Below are 23,370 nucleotides of genomic sequence, written 5' to 3' on the forward strand. Positions count from 1 at the left end.
TCTGAAGATACTCACTCTTTTCTTCCTGTTTTTTGTTTTTGATTTTGAGAAACAGTTTCACTCTGTCATCCAGGCTAGAATGCAGTGGCCATGATCTTGGCTCACTGCAACCTCAGCCTCCCAGGTTCAAGCAGTTTTCCTGCCTCAGCCTCCTGAGCAGCTGGGATTATAGGCACATACCACCACACCTGGCTAATTTTTTTGTATTATTAGTAGAGATGGGGTTTTCCCATGTTGGCCAGGCTGGTCTTGAACTCCCAACCTCAAGTGATCCACCCACTCGACCTCCCAAAGTGCTGGGATTACAGGCGTGAGCCACCGTGCCAGGACTTGGGGTTTTTTTTTGTTTGCTTGCAGAAATAGGATCTTGCTGTTGTCCAGGCTGGAGTGCAGTGGTGAAATCACAGTTCACTGCACCCCCAAAATCCTGGGCTCAAGCAATAATCTTGCCTCAGCCTCTTGAGTAGCTGAGACTACAAGTGCAAACCACACCTGGCTAATTTTTTTTCTATTTTGTTTTTTTAGACATGGTGTCTTGCTGTGTTGCCCAGGATGGCCCAGAACTCTCTGCCTCTATCAATCTTCTCGGGAATCCTCAGCTTCCCAAGTAGCTGGGGTTATATGCGCAAGGCATCACACCCAACTCTAACCTGTTTATTTTTTAGAGGTGGGTCTTACTTTGTGGCCCAGGCTGGAGTGTAGTGGTGCAGGCATAGCTCACTATAGCCTCAACCAGCAGGACTCAAGCCATTCTCTCACCTCAGCTTCCTCAGTAGCTGGAACTACAGGCATGCACCACCATGCCCAGTCCATTTTATATTTTTTATTATTTGTAGAGACAGGCTCTCACCGTGTTGCCCAGGCTGCTCTCAAACTGCTGGGCTCAAGCGCTCCTCCTGCCTCAGCCTCCCAAAGTGCTGGGATTATAGGCACAAGCCTCCATGCCCAGCCTATCTCACATTTATACAAAAGTTCAGGGCCAGGTGCAATGGCTCACGCCTGTAATCTCAGCACTTTGGGAGGCCGAGGCGGGCAGATCATGAGGTGAGGAGTTCGAGACCAGCCTGACCAACATGGTGAAACCCTGTCTCTACTAAAAATATAAAAATTAGCTGGGCGTGGTGGCGTGTGCCTGTAATCCCAGCTACTCGGGAGGCTGAGGCAGGAGAATTGCTTAAACCCGGGAGGCGGAGGTTGCAGTGAGCTGAGATCGTGCCATTGCACTCCAGTCTAGGTGACAGAATGAGACTCCATCTCAAAAAAAAAAAAAAAAATTCAAAACTGATCATATACGTAATGTAAAAATATACAACTTTTTGAAGAAAACAGGAGAAAACCTTCATGACTTCGGGTTACTCAGAGTTCTCAGATACAACATCAAAAGCACAATTAACAAAAGAACTGATAAAGTGGACTTAATCAAAATGTAAAACTTCTGCTCTACAAAGGACAATAAGAAGGTAAGTTGGGTCAGGCGCGGTGGCTCACATCTGTAATCCCTGCACTTTGGGAGGGTGAGGTGGGCAGATCACAAGGTCAGGAGTTCCAGACCAACCTGGCCAAGATGGTGAAACCCTGTGTCTACTAAAAATACAAAAAAATTAGTAGGGCGTAGTGCCGGGTGCCTATAATCCCAGCTACTCGGGAGGCTGAGGCAGAGAATTGCCTGAACCCAGGAGGCAGAGGTTGCAGTGAGTCAAGACCATGCCACTGTACTCCACCCTGGGTGACAGAGTGAGACTCCATCTAAAAAAAAAAAAAAAAAATGAAGATATGTCACAGATTAGGAGAAAATATTTATAAATCACATATCCAACAAATGACTTGTATCCAGCAAATATAAAGAATTTTCAGGGCCGGGTGCGGTGGCTTAAGCCTGTAATCCCAGCACTTTGGGAGGCCGAGACAGGCGGATCATGAGGTCACAAGATCAAGACCATCCTAGCTAACACGGTGAAACCCAGTCTCTACTAAAAAATACAAAAAAACTAGCCGGGCGAGGTGGTGGGCGCCTGTAGTCCCAGCTACTCGGGAGGCTGAGGCAGGAGAATGGCGTAAACCCGGGAGGTAGAGCTTGCAGTGAGCTGAGATCCGGCCACTGCACTCCAGCCCGGGCGACAGAGCGAGACTCCGTCTCAAAAAAAAAAAAAAAAGAATTTTCAGTGTAAAGACTGGTAGAGGAGGAAAAATATTTTTTTTTCAAAATTCAACTATAAGGCCAGGGGCAGTGGCTCAAGCCTGTAATCCCAGCACTTTGGGAGGCCGAGATGGGAGGATCACGAGGTCAGGAGATCGAGACCATCCTGGCTAACACAGTGAAACCCTGTCTCTACTAAAAAATACAAAAAATTAGCCAGGCGAGGTGGCGGGCACCTGTAGTCCCAGCTACTCGGGAGGCTGAGGCAGGAGAATGGCGTAAACCTGGGAGGCAGAGCTTGCAGTGAGCTGAGATCCGGCCACTGCATTCCAGCCTAGGCAACACAGCGAGACTCCATCTCAAAAAAAAAAAAAAAAAAAAATTCAACAATAAGAAAATAACAATCCAATTTAGAAAATGGGCAGACTCAGCTGGGCATGGTGGCTCACGCCTGTAATCCCAGCACTTTGGGAGGCTGAGGCAGGCGGATCGCCTGAGGTCAGGAGTTCAAGACCAGCCTGGCCAACATATAGTGAAGCCCCGTCTCTACTAAAAAATACAAAAATTATCTGGGCGTGTCGGTGCACACCTATAGTCCCACCTACTTCGGGAAGCTGAGGCAGGAGAATCACTCAAACCCGGGAGGTGGAGGTTACAGTGAGCCGAGACTGCACCACTGTACTCCAGCCTGGGCAACAAAGCAAGACTCCGTCTCTCCAAAAAAAAAAAGAAAATGGGCAGACTGGGCATGATGGCTCATGCATGTAATCCCAGTACTTTGGGAGGCCAAGGCAGGAGGATTGCTTGAGCTAAGGAGTTTGAGACAAGCCTGGGTAACATAATGAGACCCTGACTCTATTTATTTATTTATTTTAAAGGGCAAAAGATCTGAGCAGACCCTTCATCAAAGAAGATAAACAAATGGCAAATAAGCACATGAAAAGATGCTCAGCATCATTAGTTATCAGGAAAATGCAAATTTTTAAAAACATGATATACCTATATAAAATAGCTAAAATTTAAAAACAAAAGCAAGTGCTGGAGAGGATACAAAGAACTGAAACCCTCATACATTGCTGGTGTGAATGTAAAATGGCATAATTTTTCTGGAAGACAGTTTGGTAGTTTCTTCTAAAGTTAAATGTAGGCTGGGCGCGGGGGCTCAAGCCTGTAATCCCAGCACTTTGGGAGGCCGAGATGGGCGGATCACGAGGTCAGGAGATCGAGACCATCCTGGCTAACGCGATGAAACCCCGTCTCTACTAAAAAATACAAAGAACTAGCCGGGCGAGGTGGCGGGCGCCTGTAGTCCCAGCTACTCAGGAGGCTGAGGCAGGAGAATGGCGTAAACCCGGGAGGCGGAGCTTGCAGTGAGCTGAGATCCGGCCACTGCACTCCAGCCCGGGCGACAGAGCGAGACTCCGTCTCAAAAAATAAAATAAAATAAAATAAAATAAAATAATAAATAAATAAAGTTAAATGTATACTTACATGACTCAGCAATCCCACTCCTAGGTACTTACTGTAGAGAAATGAAAACGTACATTCACACAATAATCTGTATATAAATGTTTATAGCAACATCATTCACAACTACCAAAAACCGAAAACAATCCAAATGTCCTTCAAATGGTGAATAAACAAATTATGGTATATTCATTCAATGGAATACTCAGAAATAGAAAGGAAAGGCCAGGTGCAGTGGCTCACATCTGCAATCCCAGCAATTTGGGAAGCCAAGGCAGGTGGATCACCTGAGGTCAGGAGTTTGAGACCAGCCTGGCCAACATGGTGAAACCCTCTCTCTACTAAAAATACAACAATTAGCTGGGCATGGTGGCATGTGCCTGTAATCCCAGCTACGCGGGAGGCTGAGGCAGGAGAATCGCTTGAACCTGGGAGGCAGAGGTTGCAGTAAGCCAAGATTGCGTCATTGCAATCCAGCCTGGACAACAAGTGTGAAACTCCATCTCAAAAAAAAAAAAAAAAAAGAAATAGAAAGGAAAGACTACAGGCGGGGCGCGGTGGCTCATGCCTGTAATCCCAGAACTTTGGGAGGCCAAGGCAGGTGGATCACCTGAGGTCAGGAGTTGGAGACCAGCCAGACCAACATGGTGAAAGCCTGTCTCCACTAAAAAATACAAAAATTAGCTGGGCATGGTGGCGCGTGCCTGTAATCCCAGCTACTTGGGAGGCTGAGGCAGGAGAATCGCTTCAACCCTGGAGGCGGAGGTTGCAGTGTGCAGGGATCACACCATTGCAGCAGAGTTAGACTCTGTCTCAACAACAAAAACAACAAGAAGACTACTGACACATGCAACAACATAGATGAATCTCAAATGTATCATACTAAGTGAAAAAGGCAAGGCTCAAATGGCTATATAATTCCATTATAGGCCACTCTGGAAAAAAAGTTATAGGGATGGAAAACAGATCAGTGGCTGCTAAGGAGCCTGGGGCAGAGGAGCGTTTGACTACAAAGGAGCAGCATGATTAAATCTGTGGAGGTGGGGGGTGACATTGTTCTGTATCTTGAGTGTTGTAGTGCTTACACGACAGTATATATTTGTCATATTCTATGAGTTATGACTGTACCCCATAATAATTTTATTGTATATAAAATTAAAAATAATTTTTTTTTTGGTGGAGTTCCGCTCTTGTTGCCCAAGCTGGAGTGCAATGGCGCCATTTCAGCTCACTGCAACCTCCGCCTCCCAGGTACAAGTAATTCTCCTGTCTCAGTTTCCCAAGTAGCTCAGATTACAGACATACACCACCATACCCAGCTATTTTTTTTTTTTTTTTGTATTTAATACAGACGGGGTTTCACCATGTTAGGCTGGTCGCAAACTCCTGACCTCAGGTGATCCACCTGCCTCGGCCTCCCAAAGTGCTGGGATTACAGGGCGTGCACCTCCACGCCCGGCCTATTTTTTTTTTGAGATAGACTCTCACTCTGTTGCCCAGGCCAGAGTACAGGGGTCCAACCCTGGCTCACTGTAACCTCTGCCTCCCGGGTTCAAGTGATTCTACTGCCTCAGCCTCCAGAGTAGCTGGGATTACAGGAACGTGCCACCAGGCCTGGCTAATTTTTGCGTTTTTTAGTAGAGATGGCGTTTCGCCATGTTGGCTAGGTTGGTCTTGAACTCCCAACCTCAAGTGCTCCTCCTGCCTCAGCCTCCCAAAGTGCTGGGATTACAGGCATGAGCCACTGTGCCCAGCCAAAAAATAAATTTTAAAAAATAAAACGGGGCCAGGTGCAGTGGCTCATCCTCTGTAATCCCAGCACTTTGGGAGGCTTGAGATGGGCAGATCACTTGAGGTCAGGAGTTCGAGACCAGTCTGGCCAACAGGGTGAAACCCCCCCATCTCTACTAAAAATACAAAAATTAGCCAGGTGTGGTGGCGTGTGCCTGTAATCCCAGCTATTTGGGAGGCTGAGGCAGGAGAATCACTTGAACCCAGGAGGTGGAGACTGCAGTGAGCCGCGATCGTGCCACTGAACCCCAGCCTGGGTGACAGAGTAAGATTCTGTCTCAAAAAAATAAAAAATAAATAAAAATCAAAAACATAAAAAGAGGCATTAACTGGCTGGGCACCGTGGCTCACACCTGTAATCCCCACACTCTGGGAGGCCGAGGCGGGCAGATCATAAGTTCAGGAGTTCGAGACCATCCTGACCAACATGGTGAAACCCCTTCTCTACTAAAAATACAAAAAAATTAGCCAGGCGTGGTGGCACTCGTCTGTAATCTCAGCTACTTAGGAGGATGAGGTAGGAGAATCACTTGAACTTGGGAGGCTGAGATAGCACCACTGCACTCCAGCTTGGGTGACAGAGACTCCATATAAAAAACAAAACAAAACAAAACAAAAAACCACAAAAAACAGCCATTAACTGTGGGACAGTTTGAGAGAACAATAATAATTAACCCTTACTATTACCTACTATGTAGAAATTGTGTGCTATGATTCACAAAGAAAATATGGAAAGTCCATCCCCCAGTGATCTGCAGTTGAAAATATTTAATAATTCTATCAAAACACGATTGTATGGGTTAGAGTTCAATTTAAATAACCTCATCTGGGCCAGGTGCAGTGGCTCATGCCTGTAATCCCAACACTTTGGGAGGCTGAGGTGGACAGATTACCTGAGGTCAGGAGTTTGAGACCAGCCCGACCAACATGGAGAAACCCCATTTCTACTAAAAATACAAAATTAGCAGGGCATGGTGGGGTATGCCTATAATCCCAGCTACTAGGGAGGCTGAGGCAGGAAAATCGCTTGAACCCAGGAGGCAGAGGTTGCAGTGAGCCGAGATTACGCCATTGCAGTCCAGCCTGGGCAACAAGAGCAAGACTCTATCTCAAAAATAAATAAGTAGGCCAGGCGCAGTGGTTCACACCTATACTCCCAGCACTTTAGGAGGCTGAGGCGGGTGGATCACGAGGTCAGGAGATCGAGACCATCCTGGCTAACTGGGTGAAACCCCAACTCTACTAAAAAAAGAAAAAAGGCCGGGCGCGGTGGCTCAAGCCTGTAATCCCAGCACTTTGGGAGGCCGAGACGGGCGGATCACGAGGTCAGGAGATCGAGACCATCCTGGCTAACACGGTGAAACCCCGTCTCTACTAAAAAATACAAAAAACTAGCCGGGCGAGGTGGCGGCGCCTGTAGTCCCAGCTACTCGGGAGGCTGAGGCAGGAGAATGGCGGGAACCCGGGAGGCGGAGCTTGTAGTGAGCTGAGATCCGGCCACTGCACTCCAGCCTGGGCGACAAAGCGAGACTCTGTCTCAAAAAAAAAAAAAAAAAAAAAAAAAAAAAAATACAAAAAATTAGACGGGTGTGGTGGCAGGTGCCTGTAGTCCCAGCAAGTGGGGAGGCTGAAGCAGGAGAATGGCATGAACCCGGGAGGCAGAGCTTGCAGTGAACTGAGATCACGCCACTGCACTCCAGCCTGGGCGACAAAGCAAGACTCCGTCTCAATAAATAAATAAATAAATAAATAAATAAATAAATAAATAAATAAAACCACATCTATCCTCCCTCCTTTTAAACTGTAGTTGACAGGCTGAGGATGACAAGCCCTAATTACTTCCCTTTTAACAACCTTGTACTTCAAACAGAAGTCTAGCTGCAACCCTATTATTGTATTGAGAGGATCTAATTTTTCATAGGGTAGGAATTAAGGAGACCTTGCAACAGTTGTAAGACCCTGGTATTCTCTGTACATCTATTCCATTAACTGTTTTTTTAAAAAACAAAACAAAGGTGAAGAGAAAGGGGAACAGAAGACCAGGTAGCGTTCAAAAGTTTTTTGTTTACCTCTGAAATGTTTAGTAATTTATTATTTATGCAAAATATTGGAATCAAGAGGACTGGCCTGATGGCACAAAAGCCCTATACTGTGGTGCATGACTTCACTTAATGACTGGTTTTTCTACCTAGCTGTTTCTTTCCTCTGTGGCTTCTAAATGTATCTAAATGAGCTCATATTTCCCAGCCTAAATAAGCTAAAAAGGATCAATTATTTGCAGTCTGTGAGACTCCAGAGCAACAGAAATTCAAGATTTTTTTCCAGTTTGCAATTAGGATTGGTTAATTGAGGCTCCAGCTGGTTTTGATTTATCAAAAAGGCAGTATAGGCCACATGTGGGACCCCATATCTGTAATCCCAGAACTTTGGGAGGCCAACATGGGAGGATTTTTTGAGGTTAGGAGTTGAGGACCAGCCTGGGCAACACAAAAAGATCCTGTCTCTAACAACAACAAAAGGTAGTATAGTGTATGGTACAGTGGTCAAGGATATGAACGATGGTAGCAGTATCTGGGTTTAAGTACCAACTGTGCCACTTTTTAGCTGTATTGAGCAAGTTACATAATCTCTTTATGCCTCAATTTTCTCATCTGAAAAAATTAACTTAATAATGAAGTACAGGGTGGGCTTGGTGGCTCACACCTATAATTCTAGCAGTTTGGCAGGCTGAGTGGGAGGATCACTTGAGCCTAGGAGTTTAAGACCAGCCTGGGCAACATAGTAAGATCTCGTCACTACAAAAAAAAAAAAAAAAAAAAAAAAGAATCAAAAAATTAGCCAGGCGTGGTGGCATGCACCTGCGGTTCCAGCTACTTGGGAGGTTGAGGCAGGAGGACTGCTTGAGCCCAGGAGATTGATGCAGTAGTGAGATGTGATGGCACCACTGCACTCCACCGTGGGTGACAAAGCAAGACCCTGTCTTGGGGGGGAAAAAAAATCAACATACTGCTCAATGCAGTGGCACACACGTATAGTCCCAGCTACTATGAGGTCTGAGGTGATGGAATGGCTTGAGCCTACGAATGCGAGACTGTAGTACACTGTGATAGGCCTGTGGCTAGCCACCATGCTCCAGCCTGGAAAATAAAGCAAGACCCCATCTCTCAAAAACTACCAGTGTTTAACCCATCCTGCTGCTAACCCAGCACACATATCCATATGTGCTGGCACCATATAAGTTTTCTTTATGACTTCAAAGATTATCAAAATAATGGTGGACTGAAAACAAATGGTAGCAACAAGTGGTCAGCAGGAGGTTGATGAGAGGTACCGTGGAAAACCCAAATCAAGAGGGCTGGGTGCCATCTTTGGTCAGTTTCCACATCCATAATTAGGAGTTGGACCAGGCAAATTCTTTTTTTCCTTTTTTTTTTGAGACAGAGTCTCACTCTGTCATTGAGGCTGGAGCGCAGTGGCGCGATATTGGTTCACTGCAACCTCCACCTTTGGCCGGACCAGGCAAATTCTAAAGTTGCTTGAACCTGGGAGGTGGAGGTTGCAGTGAGCTAAGATCACACCACTGCATTCCAGCCTGGGTAACAGAGCAAGCTTCCATCTCAAAAAAAAAAAAAAAATTCAGTGTAAGATTTTCTTTTTAATTAGCTGGGTGTGGCTGTGTGTGCTTGTAATTCCAGCTACTGGGGAGGCCGAGGTAGGAGAAGTGCTTGAACCCGGAAGGCAGAGGCTGCAGTGAGCCAAGATCACCCCACTGCACTCGAGCCTAGGAGACAGAGCGAGACTCCATCTCCAGAAAAAAGATTTTCTTTTTTTGTTGTTGTTGCCCTCTTTACCCTCCCTGTCTGACTTAAATTACATCCATACATAGAGATTTCAAAGTCTGTCTGCCTCCAACACACCTGTTTCACAGTGCAGCCTGTAAACATTGCTGATATAGTACCTACAAAATACTTTGGGGCTTTCCATAAGGAATCCCAATCAAAAGTAGTATGTCTTTGCCGGGTGTCATGGTTCATGCCTACAAGCCCAGCACTTCGGGAGGCAGATGCAGGAGGATCACTTGATGATAGGAGTTTGAGACCAGCCTGGGTAATCGTAGTGAGACCCCATTTCTATATATATATATATATATTTTTTTTTTTTTTGAGACGGAGTCTTGCTCTGTCGCCCAGGCTGGAGTGCAGTGGCCGGATCTCAGCTTACTACAAGCTCTGCCTCCTGGGTTTACGCCATTCTCCTGCCTCAGCCTCCCGAGTAGCTGGGACTACAGGCGCCCGCCACCTTGCCCGGCTAGTTTTTTTTTGTATTTTTTAGTAGAGACGGGGTTTCACCAGGTTAGCCAGGATGGTCTCGATCTCCTGACCTCGTGATCCGCCCGTCTCAGCCTCCCAAAGTGCTGCGATTACAGGCTTGAGCAATATATTTTTTAAATTATTTTATTTTCTTTGGAGATGGAGTCTCTATCTATCGCTCAGTCTGGAATGTAGTGGTGCGATCTCGGCTCACTGCAACCTCCACCTCCTGGGTTCAAATGATTCTCCTGCTTCAGCCACCCGAGTAGCTGGGATTACAGGCGTCTGCCACCACATCCGGCTAATTATTTTATTGTATTGTAGTTTTATTTTATTTTATTTTATTTTTTGAGACAGAGTCTCACTCTTGTCAGTCAGGCTGGAGTGCAACAGGGCAATCTCAGCTCACTGCAACCTCCGCCTCTTGGGTTCAAAGGATTCTCGTGCCTCAGCCTCCCGAGTAGCTGGGATTACAAGCATGCGTCACCACGCCTGGCTAATTTTGTATTTTTAGTAGAGATGGGGTTTCTCCATGGTGGTTAGGCTGGTCTCGAACTCCCAACCTCAGGTGATCCGCCTGCCTCGGCCTCCCAAAGTGCTGGGATTATAGGCATAAGCCACCGTGCCCAGCCTAATTTTTTTTTTTTTTTTTTTTTTTTGATACAGAGTCTCGCTCTGTCACCCAGGCTGGAGTGCAGTGGCGCGATCTCAGCTCACTGCAGCCTCTGCTTCCCTGGTTCCAGCAATTGTCCTGCCTCAGCCTCCCAGGTAGCTGGGACTACAGGCACATGCCACTATGCCCAGCTAATTTTTGTATTTTCAGTAGAGATAGGGTTTCACCATGTTGGCCAGGCTGGTCTCGAACTCCTGACCTCAGGTGATCTGCCCACATCAGCCTCCCAAAGTGCTAGGATTACAGGCATATGCCACTGTGCCTGGCCTATTTTAATTTTTTAAGACACAGTCTTGCTCTGTTGCCCAGGCGGGAGTGCAGTGGTGTGATCTCGGCCCACTGCAACTTCCACCTCCCCGGTTCAAGTGGTTCTCCTGCCTCAGCCTCCAGAGTAGCTGGGATTACAGGTGCCTACCACTGCGCCTAGATAATTTTTGTATTTTTAGCAGACACGGGGCTTCACCACATTGGCCAGGCTGGTCTTGAACTCCTGACCTCAAGTGATCTGCCTGCCTCAACCTCCCAAAGTGCTGGGATTACAGGCATGAGCCACCAGGCCCAGCCCCTATTTCTGTCAATTTTTTTTTTTTTTTTGAGACGGAGTCTGGCTCTGTCTCCCAGGCTGGGGTACAGTGGCCGGATCTCCGCTCACTGCAAGCTCCGCCTCCCGGGTTCACGCCATTCTCCTGCCTCAGCCTCCCGAGTAGCTGGGACTACAGGCGCCTGCCACCTCGCCCGGCTAGTTTTTTGTATTTTTTTAGTAGAGACGGGGTTTCACCGGTTAGCCAGGATGGTCTCAATCTCCTGACCTCGTGATCCGCCCGTCTCGGCCTCCCAAAGTGCTGGGATTACAGGCTTGAGCCACCGCGCCTGGCCTTTCTACCAATTTTTTTAAAAAGGTGCTATGTCCTGGGCCAGGCGCAGTGGTTCCTGCCGGTAATCTCAGCACTCTGGGAGGCCGAGCAGGCAGATCATCTGAGGTCAGGAGTTTGAGACAAGCCTGGCCAATATGGTGAAACCCATCTCTACTAAAAATACAAAAATTAGCCAGGCATAGTGGCGTGTGCCTGTAATTCCAGCTACACAGGAGGCCGAGGCAGGAGAATTGCTTGAACCTAGGAGGCGGAGGTTGCAGTGAGCCAAGATCGCACCACTGCTCTCCAGCCTGGGCAATAAGAATGAAAGAGCGAAACTGCATCTCACAGAAAAAAAAAAAAAAAGGTAGTATGTCCTTTTGTCCTTTGTTCCTATTGGCTCTGATTATAATGCAATGATTTTCTGATCGGGTATTTTGAAGTCCTATTATAATAAGTCAATGCTAGAGCCACAAATGAAATAAAGTACATTCTGCAAGTATAGGGAAGGATGTTAACTCAGGCATAAATTATCATTAATTAAACCATCAAGTACTTTGAAGTGGTGACATGGGCATGGGTATGCTTTCCCTCATAAGTTGGTATAAGTAAGTTTTGATCATTTATATATAACAGGCGCTTGCAAATAGTACAGACTCTGGGGAAAAAAATAGTAGTTTTAAAAGCCCAATTCCCCCAAACATCTAGTTCATGATATAATTAACTGGAAAGTTAATCAAATTTAAGCCCTTGTTTTTCAAATTACTTTTTTTTTCTTTTTAGACAGAGTCTCATTCTGTCATCCAGGCTGGAGTACAGTGACATAATCTCGGCTCACTGGAACCTCCACCTCTAGGGTTCAAGTGATTCTCTCCCACCCCAGCCTCCAGAGTAGCTGGGACCACGGGGATGCGCCACCATGCCCAGCTAATTTTTGTATTTTTAGTAGAGATGGGGTTTTGCCATGATGGCCTGGCTGGTCTCGAACTCCTGACCTCAGGTGACCCGCCCGCCTTGGCCTCCTAAAGTGCTGGGATTACAAGCATGAGCCATTATGCCCAGTCCAAATTAGTCTTTCTTGGCCTCTTAAATCTAAAATTAAATATGTCTTTCTACATTGCAAGTAAAAGCTCTACAAAGTTCCCATTTTTCTATCTTAATCTATGCTTCTGTGAAAAGAGAATTTAGTTCTCCTCAAATGCCACAATACATAAGTACCCTAATAAGTTATAGTGCTTGACATTTAGAGGAGCCTTAAGAAGGAGGGGATGCTTTTATTCAATTATATGTTTTGTATAACGATTACTTCTATTTTGCTGATGGACAAACTGAGACAGAGGAATCCACTTAGAAGAGTAGAAAAAAGTTTTAGAGGCACACGTAACTGGGGTTGGGTCACTCAGTACTGTGTGATTTCAGGCAAAGTATTTAACCTCTCTAAACCTATTTCATTATCTGTACAACGAGACTGACAATATCTAACTTGTGGGACTGTGATAATTAAATCATAGAATACTCGAAAGTACATAAGCTGTGCCTGGTTAGTCTGAGTAGGTTTCAGAAAAAGATATTAATATTGAAGTAAGTGACTGGTGCAAGTCTCCCCACCATCCTTATCCAAAAGCAGCCATCCCTAGTAAATGTCTGCACTAAAAATGCAGGACACACTTATTTATGGCTTTCCAAACAGCTTATGAAAGAAAGAAAGAAAGAAAGAGAAAGGGAGAGAGAGAGAGAAAGAGAGAAAGAGAGAAAGAGAAAAAGAGAGAAGGGAAAGAAGGGAAGGAAAGGAAGGAAAGGAAGGAAAGGAAGGAAGGAAAGAAGGAAAGAAAGAAAAGAAAGAAAGAAGAAAGAAAAGAAAGAAAGAAAGAAAGAAAGAAAGAAAGAAAGAAAGAAAGAAAGAAAGAAAGAAAGAAAGAAAGAAAGAAAGAAAGAAAGAAAGAAAGAAAGAAAGAAAGAAAGAAAGAAAGAAAGAAAGAAAGAAAGAAAGAAAGAAAGAAAGAACACTGAGCTTTATTTAAAGGTTCCAGCCAGGTGCAGTGGCTCATGCCTATAATCCCAACATTTTGGGATGTCAAGGTGGGAGAATCACTTGAGGACAAGAATTTTTTTTTTTTTTTTTTTTGAGACGGAGTCTCGCTCTGTCACCCATGCTGGAGTGCAGTGGCCGGATCTCAAGCTCACTGCAAGCTCCGCCCCTGGGTTCACGCCATTCTCCTGCCCTCAGCCTCCCCGAGTAGCTGGGACTACAGGCGCCCGCCACCTCCGCCCGGCTAGTTTTTTTTGTATTTTTAGGAGAGACGGGGTTTCCACCGTGTGTTAGCCAGGATGGTCTCGATCTCCTGACCTCGTGATCCACCCGTCTCGGCCTCCCAAAGTGCTGGGATTACAGGCTTGAGCCACCGCGCCCGGCCGAGGACAAGAATTCAACACCAGCCTAGGCAACACAGCCAAACACCGTCTCTAAAAAAAAAACTTAAAAATTAGCTGGGTGTAGTGGCTCATATCTGTAGTCCCAGCTACCCAGGAGGCTGAGGCAGGAGGAGTGCTTGAGCCCAAGAATATAGGTTGCAGTGAGCTATGATGATGCCACTGCACTCCACTATGGGCAACAGAACAAGACCCTGTCTCAAAAATATAAAAATAAAAATAAAGGTTTCCTTATTATTAAGTGGCATTTACTGTATCAATGTCAATGCAGTAACAACACTCAAAGTATCAGAAACTGTAAAAATTTCCAGTTTTTACTGGAAATAAAAACTGGGCCAGGCGTGGTGGCTCATGTCTATAATCCCAGCGCTTCGGGAGGCTGAGGTGGGCAGATCACTTTAGGTCAGGAATTCGAAACCAGCCTGGCCAACATGGTAAAACCCTGTCTCTACTAAAAATACAAAAATTAGCCGGATATTGTAGCACACACCTGTAATTCCAGCTACTTGAGAGGCTGAGACAGGAGAATCGTTTGAACCGGGGAAGCAGAAATTGCAGTGAGCCGAGATCGTGCCACTGCACGCCAGCCTGGGTGACTCTGTCTCAAAAAAAAAAACTGGAAGCGGGGGTAAATGACTCATGCCTGCAATCCCAGCACTCTGGGAGGCCAAGGTGGGAGCATCACTTGAGCCTAGGAGTTTGAGACCAGCCTGGGCAATATAGTGAGACCCTGTTTCTACAAAAAATTTAAAAATTAGCAGGGCGTGGAGGCACATGCCTGTAGTTGCAGCTACTCAGGAGGTATATATGGGGGGGAAGATTGCTTGAGCCTAGGAGGTTGACGTGCACGGTGCCAAGACTGAGCCACTGCACTTCAGCCTGGGCAACAGAGAGAGAACCTGTCTCAAAAAAAAAAATAAATTCCCTCCTGAGTTTGAAGATAAAGCAAAGATTCTGGAAGCATTTAAGGAACATTAACCAAGCATCTCATTTGCTACGCACAGAAGGGTACTGTATTAAAATTATGATCTAACTAACCATTGCCTCACTGTAATCCTAAACCTCTTTGAACCTTAGCCTCCTTAAATGTAAAATAGGAGTTTTTAAAAGATGATCTTTTGGGACTCTTCCATCACTGACATTCTTTTACTTGAGATGCAGAGATCTGTGCTCATTCAGGGTTGAGTGGAATGGGATTTAAAGCACTTATCAAGTATATAACTGAGTTCCAACTGTTTTCAACTTCACATCTGATTCCCAAGAATGAAGCAGAAAATGAAGATGTTTGCATGTGGGCTTCCTAGATTGAGTATCTAACACAAGAAAAGCCTGCCAAGAGCCAAGCAGGCAGTGCGAAGGAGAAGTTGTCTTCCCCTGAATACGTCCTTTCTCTCTCTGGGTTCAGGGAATACTGTGAAAAAAAAATGGATCACTAAATCTTTTCCAAACCCTTTCCCTTTACTTTCTAGGCTGATCTCACATCCATGGTCCCTTAGATCCAAGGCTTTTAGGAGCTTGGGTCCTCACCGCCCTGTTCCGAGACTCAGGTACTCGGAGTCTCAAAGCCCGGATCCCGTCCCCAAAGAAGCCCCAGTCTTCACTGTCCGCTTCTGTTCCCTTCCAAACTCAAGTTTTCTCTGTCTGCTTCTGCCCCTCAGGAACCTAAGTCTTCGCTGCCCCGTTTCTGAATCCTTAGGAGGCCGGGTCTTCACTGTCCCGCTTCTGCCTCTTAGAAGCCCAAGTCCTCACCGCTCCACTTTTACCTCTCCGGAGCCCGTGTCTTCACACCCCGTTCCTTTCCGACCCTCTCCTCGTAGGAGTGCGGGTCCTCATAATCCTGCTCCTCTCAGACCACTTTCCCTCAGATGCCGGAGAACTCAGATCCGTCCCCGTTCCCTAAGTCCCGTCTTGGAGCCCGGGTCCCCACAGCCGCGTCTTCTCCGAGCCTGATCCTCTGTCAGTCCCTTCCCAAGAGCCTGAATCCTCACAGCCCCGTCTCGTCCACAACCTGGTCCTTCAAACACTGACCTACTGTAGATCTGGGTCCTGACTCCCTCCTCCCGCTCTTGTTCCTCAACTGCCAGGGCCCAAGACTCACAGGCAGCAGCGTCTATCTCCCCATGATATGCGGAGACTGCCCCAGAGAAGCGTTCGTCTCAGCAGCCGGTCCGACTGCGCGGCCCTCCCCGACTACTTCCGGCACCGCTCCCCGCCTCCAACCCGGAAACGCGCGGCTCTTCCGGCCGGCGGGCGCGCGCCTTGCTTGCGCAGGCGCAGACTGCCCTTCGACACGTGGTGGCGGTATTGAGCTGTGTGTAGCTACAGCCTGCAGCTTGCGCTTTTAACTGCTTGTAGTTGAGTGGCAGCATGAGCGAGTTCTGCCTATTCCACACCGGCGTTAACAATCCTTCACTAGCTTTTCTTCCCGACTCTGCTTATTTATCCATCGGTAGCATGACGGGTAATTGACGCCCTCGGATGGCTTTGAGGTCGCCATTTTTGGTTGGTGCCTTTGTCATGGTATCAGGACCGGGATATCATCTGGGACACATTACCCCACAGGTATCCTGTTGAACCTCAGCGAGGAAGTTGGCAACACAGGAACCGGGAGATGAGACAGATCGGTTGGTTGTGCCTGTGAACTGGCAATTCAGTAATAACAATTGAGTGCTGACTGTTTGCCAGGAATTGTCCTAATCCGCTTACCTCCGTTACGCCATTTAGTCATTTAGAGGAGACCTGTGAGAGATTAAGCAAAGTTCTAGCTATTAAGTGCAGAGCCTCAGCTTGAACTCAGACCTCACTACTAAGCCAAAGCCTGTCCTGTAGCATTCTCTAATGCTTTCAGTTTTTCGGCTGTCAAATGATTGGTGAGAATTGCTTTTATGTGGCTCACGCCTGTAATCCCAGCACTTTGGGAGGCCTAGGATCACGAGGTCAGGAGTTCAAGACCAGCCTTGCCAAGATGGTGAAACCCCTTCTCTACTAAAAATACAAAACAATTAGCCGGGCGTGGTGGCACGCGTCTGTAATCGCAGCTACTCCGGAGGCTGAGGCAGAGAACTGCTTAAAACTGGAGGGGCGGAGGTTGCAGTGAGCCAAGATCGCGCCACTGCACTCCAGCCTGGGTGACAGAGCGAGACTCTGTCTCAAAAAAAAGAGAGAGAACTGCTGTTATTTTTTACTGTATGCTGGAATGTTAGGTATGCAAGTAAGACCCAGTTCCAGCATCTGTAAGGTTCACAGTAAAATGAAGAAGAACCCACAAACACACCAAAAAATGTATAAAGAGCTGTGACAGGCCAGAGTGAGCCACAGTATCTGCCAGCAGAAATTAGGAAAGGTGCCCAGATTGGTGCGGCATCCTGCCCTGTCTTTCTATCTTCCTAATCCTCATCCTACCACGTTCCCAATCCACCCTCTACACTGCCACTCAATCCAAATTCTCAGATTCAAGTCCTCATGAACATTGGGCTCCAAGCTGTATTCCTAGCCTTATTTCCTTCCCACTGCTCTCCATTCTTTTGAGGGTGTGGCATACCACTTTTTGTTGTTGAACGCCTATACATCTTTTTTAAGATCCAGGTTGAATGTATATATGTTCATTCAACAAGTATTTATTGAGTCTCATTGTGTGACAAACCTTTTGCTATGTGCTGAGTACATAACTGGTGGCTATCCTTGTCCTTAGAAAGTCTGCAACCTAGAGTGGGAAACAGACCATTAGCAACTGCACAAAAAGGTGATAGAAGAGAATACTGGAATAAGCCACTTATCTAGCTGTCTGATGGCCTGAGCCATGGTCATCAGTAAGGAAAACACTTACTCAAGGACCAGGATGGCCAAGGTGGCTGCAGCTTTGGTAACCAGGAAAGACAACGAGTTTGGAGAGGTAGGCAGGGGTTTGTTATAGTCTGGACCTTTTAGACTAGACTATGATGGGGACTTGAGATTATATTCAGTATGCAATGGGAAGGTGTTGGAAGAACAGTGAAATTATGGTGTTTTTTTGTTTGTTTGTTTGTTTTTTTGTTTTTTGTTTTTTTTTTTTTTTTTTTGGAGACGGAGTCTCGCTCTGTCGCCCAGGCTAGAGTGCAGTGGCCGGATCTCAGCTCACTGCAAGCTCCGCCTCCCGGGTTCACGCCATTCTCCTGCCTCAGCCTCCCGAGTAGCTGGGACTACAGATGCCCGCTACCACACCCAGTGACGGGGTTTCACCGTGTTAGCCAGGATGGTCTCGATCTCCTGACCTCATGATCCGCCCGTCTCGGCCTCCCAAAGTGCTGGGATTACAGGCTTCAGTCACCGCTCCTGGCCATATGGTGATTGTTAAATGATACAGGGTCTCACTCTGTCACCTGGGCTGGAGTGCAGTGGCGCAATCATAGTTCACTACAGCCTCAAACTCCTGTGTTCAAGCGATCCTCCTCCACCTCAGCTTCCCAAGTAGATTATTTTTCTTTTTCTTTTTCTTTTTTTAAGAGATAAGGGCTGGGCACCCTGGCTGTAATCCCAGCACTTTGGGAGGCCAAGGCAGGAGGATCATGAGGTCAGGAGATCAAGACCATCCTGGCGAAAATAGTGAAACCCCGTCTCTACTGAAAATACAAAAATTAGCTGGGCTTGGTGGCACACACCTGTAACCCCAGCTACTCAGGAGGCTGAGGAAGGAGAATCACTTGAACCCGGCAGGTGGAGGTTGTAGTGAGCTGAGATTGTACCACTGTACTCCAGCCTGCACCAAGGGAGCAAGGCTCCATCTCAAACAACACAACAACAACAAACAAAAAAAACAGATAAGACCAGGCCAGGCACTGTGGCTCACGCCTGTAATCCCAGCATTTTGGGAGGCCGAGGCAGGTGGATCACTTTGAGGTCAGGAGTTCAAGACCAGTGTGGCCAACAGGGTGAAAGCGACTAAAAATATTTTTAAAATTGGCGGGACGTAGCGGCGCATGCCTGTAGTCCCAGCTACTCAGGAGGCTGAGGCATGAGAATCGCTTGAACCTGGGTGGCAGAGATTGAAGTGAGCCAAGATCGTGCCACTGCACTCCAGCCTGGGCAACAGAGTGAGACTGGGAAAAAAAAAAAGAGATAAGGCGAGATGTGGTGGCTTACACTTGTAATCCCAACACTTTGGGAGGCCCAGGCAGGAAGATTGCTTGAGCCCAGGAGTTTGACCAGCCTGGGCAAGATAGGGAGACACTGTCTCTAAAAAAAAAAAAAAAAAAAAAAACAATTAGCCTCAGCATGGTGGTGTGGACCTGTAGTCCTGGCCACTCAGCAGACTGACAGGCAGGAGGATCTGCGTGAGCCTAGGAGTTCCAGGCTGCAGTGAGCCATGATTGCACCACTGCATTCCAGCCTGGATGACAGAGCAACACACTGTCTCAAAAAAAAAAAAAAAAAAAGAAAGAAAGAAAGAAAGAAAGAAAAGAAAAGAGAGAGATAACATCGGTGGATGATAGGAAGAGCAATTGACAGCACCATCTCTGGGCCTCTCACAAGTTTATACAACACATCTGCTTCCTATTACAATGTAAGACCTGTTTATGTATCTCCCTTCTCTTGTGACTTCTACTTTGTAAAGAGCAGGGACCTCCATGTATTATTAAAATATATTAAAGAAAGTAAAATACCTAACAGTCTATATTTTTTGTTGAAAACATTTTATTTTATTATTTATTATTATTATTATTTTATTTTTTTGAGACGGAGTCTCGCTCTGTGGCCCAGGCTGGAGTGCAGTGGTGGGATTTCAGCTCACTACAAGCTCCGCCTCCCGGGTTCCCGCCATTCTTCTGCCTCAGCCTCCCGAGTAGCTGGGACTACAGGCGCTGGCTAGTTTTTTTTTTTGTTGTTGTTGTATTTTTTTTTTAGTAGAGACGGGGTTTCACCATGTTAGCCAGGATGGTCTCGATCTCCTGACCTCATGATCCGCCAGTCTCAGCCTCCCAAAATGCTGGGATTACAGGCTTGAGCCACCGCGCCCAGCTATTTATTATTATTTTTTTTTGAGATGGAGTTCGCTCTTGTTGCCCAAGCTGGAGTGCAATGGCACGATTTCGGCTCACTGCAACCTCTGCCTCCTGGGTTCAAGCGATTCTCCTGCCTCAGCCTCCCTAGTAGCTGGGATTACAGGCACCTGCCACCACGCCCGGCCAATTTTTTGTATTTTTAATAGAGACAGGGTTTCACCATGTTGGCCAGGCTGGTCTCAGACTCCTGGCCTCAGGTGATCCACCTGCCTCAGCCTCCCAAAGTGCTGGGATTACAAGCATGAGCCACCGTGCCTGGCCTGAAAACATTTATTTATATGTATACAATGCATACATACATAGAAAGCAGTCTGGCAAGATAAACACTAAACTATTAACAGTTTGGAGGAAGCATTTTCAGATTTTATATAATTTCTGTGCTGTTTCAATTTCTTTACAATTGTCACATATTGGTTTTATTTTTTTGAGACAAGGTCTTCATCTGTCACCTAGGCTGGAGTGCGGTGGCATGATTATGGCTGACTGTAGCCTTGACTTCCCTGGCTCAAGCAATCCTTCTGCCCCAGCCTCTGGGGTAGCTGGGACCACAGGCCCATGCCACGATGCTCGGTTAATTTTTTATTTTGGGGTAGAGACGAGGTCTCTATATGTTGCCCAGAGTGGTCTCAAACTCCTGAGCTCTCAAAGTGTTGGGATTACAGGCATGACCCACAGCACCCGTCCATCATTATCCATTAAAAAAAAAAAAATGGGAACAGGTCGGGAACGGTGGCTCACGCCTATAATCCCAGCACTTTCCGAGGCAGAAGCGGGCGGATCACAAGGTCAGGAGATCGAGACCATTCTGGCTAACACGGTGAAACCCCGCCTCTACTAAAAATACAAAAAATTAGCCGGGCACGGTGGCGGGTGCTTGTAGTCCCAGCTATTCGGGAGGCTGAGGCAGGAGAATGGCGTAAACCCGGGAGGCGGAGCTTGCGGTGAGCCGAGATCGCGCCACTGCACTCCAGCCTGGGCGACAGAGCGAGACTCCGTCTCAAAAAAAAAAAATTGTGTTGATAAAGATCTACTTCAGTCATCTCAGGTACAGTATCTTATTTTTCACATTAATGCTATGCTGTGCCTCATTCTACAACTCTTTTCACTCGATTTTGAAAAACATTTCGAATAACACTCCTTCGAAGTGCAGCATATAGCATGCCACAATATGAACACACCATGACAATCAGCTTATGCGTGGTTGTCAGGATGGTGTTTTCCCTTACAGTGACCTTGTGCTTCCACTGCACGCCTGCCTGGGCTGCTCCAGGGTAGTGGCTAGGGGTGGCACAAGTTACACATTTTCAATTTGGATAGATTGTGATTCTTGTCTTCCCTAGTTAGGTACCTACAGCCGCTGAGAGCCTGTATTCCAAACCCATGAGACGCCTTATGTCGTGAGCAGTTGACAAGAGAGACCCAGCACTTACTGCAACCGGAAGGAGTGATTCCTCCCTCGCTTGCTCAGCCGCTCTTCCCCGCCACTCCCTCGGCGCCCGTCAGCACCTTCCCAGCAAGCCCTGCTTATATTTGCATATCGACTCACGTCCTTTTCTTCTAAGTAAAAATGGAAAGGACAAGTTCTAGATTCTCCTTGTGAAGTCTTCCTTTCAGTTCAGAAGAAATGAAATTCGCTCTCCAACTTCAGGAAATTGAAATAAAGAGTTGCTTGGATTTTGTGTTCACCTTTACCAAAAAATGGATTTGCTAACACTGCCACCCCGCTTTGGTAGTAAATGAAGCAAAAAGGGCTTCTGTCGTGAGTGGCACACGTAGGGCAACTCGATTGCTCTGCGTGCGGAATCGACATCAAGAGATTTCGGAAGCATAATTTTTTGATATTCGGGCAGCTGGTGATCGTTGGTCCCGGCGCCCTTCTTTTTCTGTCTCAAGTTAGACAAATTTTTTGGGGAGGTTAGACGTTACTTGTGTATGCTGGATGAAAACTGAGCTTTGAGCTCTTCTCTTTGAAGTTGCGTAGCTGTCTGCATGAACAGCAGATGACTAAGTTAGCAGGGTATTTAACAAATGTAATACGTAAGTAGCAAGACAGTGCTAGACCTGTATCCTAGTACTTGGGCGGTGGAGGTGGGATAACCCTGCGTGTTCTCGTGTGGGAGGCCAGTCTGAGCAACACAGCTGGAAGCCCCCACAAACGAGAGAATTTAAAAATTCTAAGTGCGTGGTGGCGCGCGTAACAGAAAATTACTTAGCGACTGTGTTACAATATAGCAGCTAATGGAGTAGACCTAGTCCCTGACTCCAGGAGACCTGCCTCAGCCTCCCGAGTAGCTGTAACTACAGGCGTGCGCCATCATGCCCAGCTAATTTTTTATTTTTAGTAGAGACGGGTTCACCATGTTGGCCAGGATGGTCTCGATCTCTTGATCTGGTGATCCGACCACTTCGGCCTCCCCAAAGTACTAGGATTACAGGCGTGGCCATCGTGCCCGGCCTGCGCAGAGGAAATTGAAATTACCTTCACCAGGCCTCAGCAAACTTTTTCTTCTTTTTTTTTTTTTTTGAGACAGAGTCTCGCTCTGTCGCCCAGGCTGGAGTGCAGTGGCCGGATCTCAGCTCACGGCAAGCTCCGCCTCCCGGGTTTTCGCCATTCTCCTGCCTCAGCCTCCCGAGTAGCTGGGACTACAGGCGCCGCCACCTCGCCCGGCTAGTTTTTTGTATTTTTTTAGTAGAGACGGGGTTTCACCGTGTTAGCCAGGATGGTCTCGATCTCCTGACCTCGTGATCCGTCCCTCTCGGCCTCCCAAAGTGCTGGGATTACAGGCTTGAGCCACCGCGCCCGGCCACTTTTTCTATACCTTATACCATATACAAAAGATTAATTCAAGGGCGGGCGCAGTGGCTCACGCCTGTAATCCCAGCACTCCGAGAGGCCGAGGTGGACGTACCACCTGAGGTCGGGATTTCAAGACCAGCCTGACCAACATGGAGAAACGCCGTCTCTAACTAAAAATACAAAATTAGCCGGGCATGATGGAGCATGCCTGTAATCCCAGTTACGAGGGAGGCTGAGACAGGAGAATTGCTTGAACCCAGGAGGCGGAGGTTGCAGTGAACTGAGACCGCACCATTGCACTCCAGCATGGGCAACAAGAGTGAAACTCCGTCTCAAAAAGAAAAAAAAAGAAAAAAAGAAAAGAAAATTAATTCAAAATGGATCAAAGACCTAAATGTAAGACCTTAAACTATAAAACCCTTAGAGAAAACACAGGGGAAAATGACATCGACTTTGTCAATGATTTCTTGCATATAACACAATGGTGCACAAGCAACAAAAAATAAATTGGTCTTCATCAAATTTTAAAATGTTAACATTAATTTTAAAATTAAAATGAAAAACCCGGCTGGGTGTGGTGGCTCACGCCTATAATCCCAGCACTTTGGGAGACCGAGGTGGGCAGATCAGCTGAGGTCAGGAGTTTGAGACCAGCCTACCCAACATGGTGAAACCCCATTGCTACTAAAATTACAAAAATTAGCCGGGCATGGTGGCGGGTGCCTGTAATCCCAGCTACTCTGGGGGCTGAGACAGGAGAACGCTTGAACCCGGGAGGCAGAGGTTGCAGTGAGCTGAGATCCTGCCATTGCGCTCTAGCCTGGGTGACAACAGGGAAACTCCATCTTAAAAAAGAAGGCCAGAACAGTGGGT

At 46.9% G+C, this 23,370-nt stretch overlaps 1 protein-coding gene, 1 long non-coding RNA gene and 1 other non-coding gene across 8 annotated transcripts in view; 2 read left to right on the forward strand and 1 right to left on the reverse strand.

Annotated features, from left to right (window-relative positions):
- Nucleotides 1-15,927, reverse strand: part of TAF12 (TATA-box binding protein associated factor 12) — a 39,347-nt gene extending 23,420 nt beyond the window's left edge. Inside the window, exons 1-2 of one of the 6 annotated variants that reach the window (XM_030913407.1) lie at nt 15,761-15,857; nt 3,629-3,659 (exon numbers count right to left, since the gene is read on the reverse strand). The gene's annotated coding sequence lies outside the window, so the exon portion shown is untranslated. Of the gene's footprint in view, nt 1-3,628; nt 3,660-15,690 lie in introns of those variants that run through there. The other 5 variants (XM_030913408.1, XM_010380335.2, XM_010380334.2 and 2 more) reach the window with 5 other exon arrangements.
- A 97-nt stretch (nt 15,928-16,024) lies between these two features.
- On the forward strand, nt 16,025-21,570 carry LOC115892334. Its single transcript, XR_004052221.1, has 2 exons — nt 16,025-16,532; nt 21,041-21,570. It is a non-coding gene; the product is annotated as an uncharacterized LOC115892334 (long non-coding RNA).
- LOC115892566 lies at nt 21,444-21,577 on the forward strand. The gene has a single exon (XR_004052435.1). It is a non-coding gene; the product is annotated as a U11 spliceosomal RNA (small nuclear RNA).
- Nucleotides 21,578-23,370: the final 1,793 nt, after the last annotated feature.

This window comes from Rhinopithecus roxellana, chromosome 12, assembly GCF_007565055.1.
Source record: "Rhinopithecus roxellana isolate Shanxi Qingling chromosome 12, ASM756505v1, whole genome shotgun sequence".
Lineage (NCBI taxonomy): Eukaryota > Metazoa > Chordata > Mammalia > Primates > Cercopithecidae > Rhinopithecus > Rhinopithecus roxellana.